Source organism: Chrysochloris asiatica, unplaced genomic scaffold (assembly GCF_000296735.1).
Source record: "Chrysochloris asiatica unplaced genomic scaffold, ChrAsi1.0 scaffold00020, whole genome shotgun sequence".
Taxonomy (NCBI): Eukaryota; Metazoa; Chordata; class Mammalia; order Afrosoricida; family Chrysochloridae; genus Chrysochloris; species Chrysochloris asiatica.
The window spans coordinates 20,403,074-20,409,723 of record NW_006408538.1 but is presented as its reverse complement, the minus strand read 5'-3'; the positions used below and the strand labels follow the sequence as shown (position 1 = coordinate 20,409,723).

At 46.4% G+C, this 6,650-nt stretch overlaps 1 pseudogene; it reads right to left on the bottom strand.

Moving 5' to 3' along the window:
* Nucleotides 1–554: 554 nt before the first annotated feature.
* Nucleotides 555–1,339, bottom strand: LOC102833583 (annotated as a pseudogene).
* Between the last annotated feature and the right edge of the window lie 5,311 nt (nt 1,340–6,650).

Here is a 6,650-nt window from a genome sequence, read left to right as displayed (position 1 = left end):
TCTGTTCCCGTAAAGATTTACAACCCTGTGCAGGGTCACTATGAGTCGGAACTGACTCCATGGTACTTAACAACAATGTCTATAAACCCATTTGTTATCAAGCAAAAGCACGTTTTGGAAAAGTCTGTATAACATGAACTTTTAAACATAAACAAGCAACATATCCTCGTGTGTATGAGTGTAGTTTGTGCACACATGGAAAACCACTGAGTCTGGGGTAGAAGTTACATCCCTGGAGCTGACGGCAACACCTGACTCCCGGGCTAAATTAAATCTACATTATTACTATTTGGCCTCATTTTAAGATGTCAATCTCATTAAATATCTTCTGAGCTGCCTCCTGATCTAAACAAGACTTAGCAACATAGCCCACATGTATTTTTGTTATTAGTTTAGGTGACATTATAATGATGTTGTTGTTATGTACCATGGAGTCAGTTCTGACTCATAGCGACCCTGTATAAGGTTTTTGGTTTTTTTTTTAAAGAGAAGTAAGCCTTTAATTCTTTGTTGCCAATAAAGTCGGCTGAGCTGGTGGTAGCTTTGGTGACTAGTCAGAGACCGAATCCCATATCCTTGTCTGACTCCTCCAACTCTTCCTTTGCTTCAACCTTGTCGGGGGCAGAGGTAGCAGCTGGAGCAGCAGTGGTGGCAGTAGCCACAGGGGCGGCAGCCACAACTGCAGATGGATCAGCCAAGAAGGCCTTGACCTTTTCAGCCAGTGGGAAGCTGTACTCAAGTCTCCACAGACAAAGCCAGGACCTACTTGCACCCATTGATGATGGAATGAGGTACTGAGGCCACAGTTGGCTAACCAATGGCAACGTTGCAGACACCCTCCAGGAAGCGAGTATGCAGAGCTTCCTCACTGATATCAAGCACTTCCGGGTTATAGATGCTGCCATTGACAAACACCTGCTGGATAATCAGCCCGTGTTCAGCATGTGCAGCAGGGTGGCTTCACTGGCTCCCACTTTGTCTCCAGTCTTGATCAGCTGCACATCACTCAGGATTTCAATGGTGCCTCTGGAGATCTTTGTGGTGATGCCCAGAGCCTGGAAGAAGGAGGTCTTCTCGGGACCCAGACCAGTGTTCTGGGCCGGCACAGTAACCTCACATGGGGCAATGGTCCCAGCACGGGCGGCAGCTGGCACCTTGTTGGCCAGCAGCATGTCCCTGATCTCAGTGACGTCCTCCTTGGTGAACACAAACCCCACATTGCCCCGGATGTGAGGCAACAGTTTCTCCAGAGCTGGGTTGTTTTCCAGGTGCCCCCGGAGGCCTTGCGCATCGTGGTGTTCTTGCCCATCAGCACCACGGCCTTCCCGCTCAGGGACATGGTGAATTTGAACAGCCAACCTTGGTTCAAAACAATCATGCGATCCAGTGCTTATCCTACAGCACCACACCAGGACTAGTGAGGATTTACTGAGTACTTTGTCTTTTGCTACAATAGTGTCCTGTACAGAGCTTCTCCCCACAACCTCTAATCTGTTTCCATTGTCATCTCAGCTGGGCCGGGAAGGGAGCAGGAATGAGGCCAGTTGAGTCTCCACAGAGCCGTTAGAGAACTCCACTCAGCCTTTCCTCCTATTACCTGGCTTTCTATCTAGAGATGTACCCCCACATCAGCCTGTCACTGGGTCCTCAGAGTCCTCCCCATTCTAGGGAATCCCACCCCCCTGTGACCTCAGAGTTTCCAGCTGGGCTAAGGGTGTGACCACGGGCAAGTGCAGACTGGGAGGTCTTTGGTGCTCTCACCTATAGAATTCACACAAGTAGGGGCTTGGTCTGGACCCCCTTAGGGAGACAGGAAATGGTGGGGTGCCTAGGGGAGACAAACAGAGTTTTGTCATCACATCCTGGGCTCTCTTACAGCCTCCTGTCTCACTGGTCAGGGGCTGAGAGTAACTGTCTTCCTGACTGCTAGGTTCCCACAGGAGAATCCCTTGGAGAGAAGGAAGGTGTGTGGTTGGGGCGGGAGGGGGCATGTGTACACAATTTCCCTGCTGCTGTTGCCGTCTAGCAAGGAATAAAGGGTTTGACCCTCTCATTGTAGCTCTATCCCCTGCCCAGGGGTGGGGAGTGGGGATACTTTGCCCAAGGCTAGGGAGGGGACATTAAAAAGGGAAGCCGGGACCTCTGAAATTCCTTTCTGATTATTTTGAACAAGTCCAGGTAGGGGAGGAGGAGAGGGGACCTCCTACTCCCAGCTTAAACAGAGCACTGGTCCCCAACCCCCTCACAGGGCCTGACTGTAATGTCTTTTGATGGGACAAATTCGTGAGCATGACTATTAGCTGGGTGACATCAAAAGGCATTAATCTCTGGTTCCCAGGCAAGACCAGCACCACATTAGTGCCTCACACCCAGTCATTATTAAGACTTTAGCCCAAGGGTGTAATAAATGTTTTATGGCATGCAAACCAAGGTAATGGAATGCAAATCTCATAATATAGCCATACATTTATTTTCTAATGGAGCAAATGATGATGTATTTTATCTGAGAAGAGCTGCCAATAGGATCTATTTGGGAATAAGAAGTTAGGCATCCCAAAGGTGAGTGGATGGCTCTTCTCAGGCGGAGGTTTGGGGTGAGTGAGAGAGGGAAGGAATTGTGGTGGGACTTCCTAGCAAGGGTCAAGCTTTCCCCGCATATAAACCTTCAGGGCAAGCCAGAATAAAGTGATGACTCTTGCTCTCATACCCCTCAAGTATCCCCCTTTTGGGTCATATATCGAACATTCTGAGGCTTAATTACATCCTTTTGCAGAGTGCCCCCCTCCTCCCCAGCATCCACACTCCACCCAGAGCTGCATACCAATAAGCTATTCAGCTCATATTGGCTTTCCAAAAGTATGGTCATATTAAGGTGTGAAATGTTAATGGGATCGAGAGGTGCAGGGAGATTTCTCCAGTAGAGTTAAGGCCTAGCATTCCTGCTATTTTTATTAACAGGCCAACATTGTTCAGTAGCTGCCCTGAGGCTGGTGGGGAGCCCTGGCTGGCTATACACAAGGCCTTGGGAAGGCTTGGTAGACTGAGTTCCCCATGGCTTTCGGATTGTTGTTTCCTCTGAAAGAGCTTTCTGATTATTCCAGTTGTTCAAAAAGAGTGGGGGCTGCCTTTCGCTGTCAGCTGATCGCTTCACTCAGGAACCTCTCTGGTGGCCTTACTTTTGTCTTCTCCTTGCCCAGGCACATAGTACCCAGCTGGACAGGGGCTCATGGGTCTGATACTGATGAATTAGACCTGATCTTTACCTTGGTTTCTGAGGACATCAAGAAGTTAAAGGCCTGTCCTTGCCTTCAAGGTACACATGATCTAACTAATGGGGACACAGAATTTGCAAAGAAATTAACATTACCAGGAGGTATATGATTTGAGGATCACTGGAGTCCTGGTGTGGCACTGTGGGATAATGCACTGGACTGCAAGATTGGTTTGAACAGCAAGGTCGGCAGTTCAGATTCACCAGCCGCTCCTCAGAAACCCTATACAGGGCCGCTATGAATCGGACCCACTATGCGTCAGCACTTAACAACAACAACAGAAGGGTATGCCTGAAAAGTACAAGTTTCCTTGTAAGATTTCTAAGAGAAAAGAATAAAAGTAGAGAAATACTATCGGATATAGTGCCGGAAAATGAGCCCTTCAGTTTGGAAGGTATTCAAATGGTGACTGGGGAAGCGTGGCAACAACTGTGAGGTTGGCCCAGGACTGGGCTGTGTTTTGTTCTGTTGTACAAAAGGTCGCTATGAGTCAGTACCAACTCAATGACACCTAACAACAACAACAATTGTAAAAAGAGAGTGGGCAGCAAACCACTGTGTAACAAAAATTATAAAGGGTAGGATGCTGAAGGCTGGAGGTATTGAAGATGCCTTCACTGAAACAGCAGGCATCGACTCTTCCCCCTAGAAACCTCCTAGTGGGTGTTGAATCACATTGTCTTTTAAACACCTGAAAAAAGGAGTCATAGATAGCAAGAACCATATCTAGAATTAGTACCTCAAGGCTTGGCAGCACTTTTGATTTTCTAAGCTGCTCCCTTGTTTTAGAGAATATTAACAACAATAATTAATTGAGAGTTTATGTCAGATCCCATGCTAAGCAAGTCATTATCTCACTGAATCTTAAAACGAACTTTGGGATTCCCATGGAGCACACTCCACCTCCGAGTATGGCTTGTCTAGGTTAGAGTTAGGATTGTAACCCTATCTCTATGCCTTCAGAGCCCACCCCCCCACACACAGTGTGTGACCCTCCACATCAAGGTAACAGATGCCATAAGGCTAAAGAGTTGTGTCCAAAGACACAGCCAGTTGTTGCCACCTCTTGGTGGTGGGAGACACACTGGAAGTCAGGCCACTACTGTCGCCTACACCACATAAGCAGCTCTTAGTTTTTCTTCTTTTTTTAAAAAAATTTTTATTGTGACATGAATGAAGGTTTACAAAGCAGATCATCAGTTTTACATTCCACATATCTATACACATCGTTGCATCTCACCGATTGCATTCTCGCCAATATCATGTATCCTACTTCCTCTCTGTGGTTCTTATTTCTAGTCTTCCTTTTTCCCAACCCTTCTCAACTTTGTCTTCGGGTAAATGCTGTCCTTTTGCTCTCCAATGGTTGACCATTCTATGGTGTCATTAATATTGTTGTTTCCTCGGTAGACCCATCTATAAGGAACTCTGGTAGCATAGGGGGTACAAGTCAGGCTGCAAACCTCAAGGTCAGCAGTTCGAAACTACCAGCAGTTCCATGAGAGAAAGATGAGGTTTTCTGCTCCTGTAAAGATTTATAGCCTCGGAAACCCCATGCAGGATTGCTATGAGTTGGAACCGACTCCACGGCACACCACCACCACCAGACCTAATGATTGTTAAAAATTAAGCCACGGCTGGATGATCAGAACTCAACTAGAAGAAGAAAGAAGCGGGGCGGGGGAGAGTAACCTGCTACAATTTGATGAACTTTACCTATTCATTGGCTACCCAAAAGGGGGGACCTACAAAGGCAAGAAGTGACTGGCTTACAAGCTTTCGAGAGGGAGTCTAGTTCCAGATGGGGCTGGGGAAGGGGGAATCACCACTGAAAGATTTCCAATCGGTTGGGACTGGGCTGGTGAAAAGAAATGGGGATAAGACTCTTGTGGTGCAACATTGAATAATTGCCATCAGGACTGACTGTGAGGGTAGGAAATATAGAGGCAGAAGTTTTTTGACAAAAGGAGGGGAATGATTGATTTTGCAGCCCAGGAGCTGAGGTCCCTGGGACCATCAGGTGAGAAGAATGGAGAGCGGGACCCTATCCAGAGAGGCAGAGATGCCAGGGATGGGGACAGAGATAATGACCTGGAGCAGCTGGGGACACTGAACTCAGGGAGGGAGAGGGGCTATGAGCTGACAGCTGGAGGGTGTGGAGTGTACCCTTTAGTTATTTGATGATGCATGGAGGGGATTGTAATCATTGCAATGAACGAAATACGGTAGGAAGAATATAAAATTGATATTCTTCCATGTAAATCTCACAATAAAAACTTATATATAAAAATAATTAAGCCACGGGGTGAGTTCAGTTCCAGAGCTGAAAGGCGACTAAAGGTCTTAGGGTTCCACCAGTCTCTATCCAATCAGTAAGCCTGGTCCAGTTTTATGATTTTGAGTTTTGTTCCACATTTTCTCCCACTCTATCCAGAACCTTCTAATGTGACCCCTTTCAGAGTAGTTGACTGTGGTGGCCAACACCATTAAGTTCTTCTGGTCAGCTCCTGGTTTCAATGTGTATGTGTTATCCCAGGAGGGATCTCTTCAGGCCAAAGTGTCCTTCTGTCTACCTTCAACTAGTCTGTAACCAGGAAGAATATCATCTCACCCTAAGATAAATCAAATCATGATTGAACACAAATAAAACATTGGTACCAGGAAATCTGTTGTCTCAAATGGATTCTAAGCTCACCTTAATTTGAAAATTCTTCATTGACTGGGTTTATTTGGCCAAAGCCTCTTCTAAAATATGGAGGGCTATAGGCCAATTGCCCTTAAAAGTACTTGTGCTGAGTTGCTTTGGATTCTGCTGTAGTTTGGCCTGGCTTCTATGGAACATTATTCTCCAATGTCCAGAGTGGGCCAAACCCACATGTACTAGAGGAAGGACACTGGCAATCAATTATGAATTCTGCAGGCTGAATCAGGAGACAGCTAGGGACTAATACTAAGGACTGAGGTGAGGTTTAAAAAAAAAATCTACTGCCATCAAGTCAATTCTAAATCCTAGTTACACTGTACTAGGGTTTCTGAGACTGTAAATCTTTACTCGAGCAGACCGCCTCATCTTTCACACACAGTGTGACTGGTGGGTTTGAATTGCCCGATGTCTTACCTCCTTAAGGTGAGGTAAGAGGTGCCTAAAGTACAAGATTTGTGTGGGGTAAGTGCAAGCCTTAAAAATAAGCATCCCCTTAAATATTTGCCCTGGGCACCTCTCTTAATGTTGCACTAGATACTGACCCTGAACTGCCCTGGATCCCTCACAAATGGGCAAATGGAAGAGATTCCATAACATATTGCCCTTGCTTCAGGAGATGAAGATGTTGGGGGAAGAATAAAAGGACTTACAACTGCCTCTGCACCGAGAAGTTT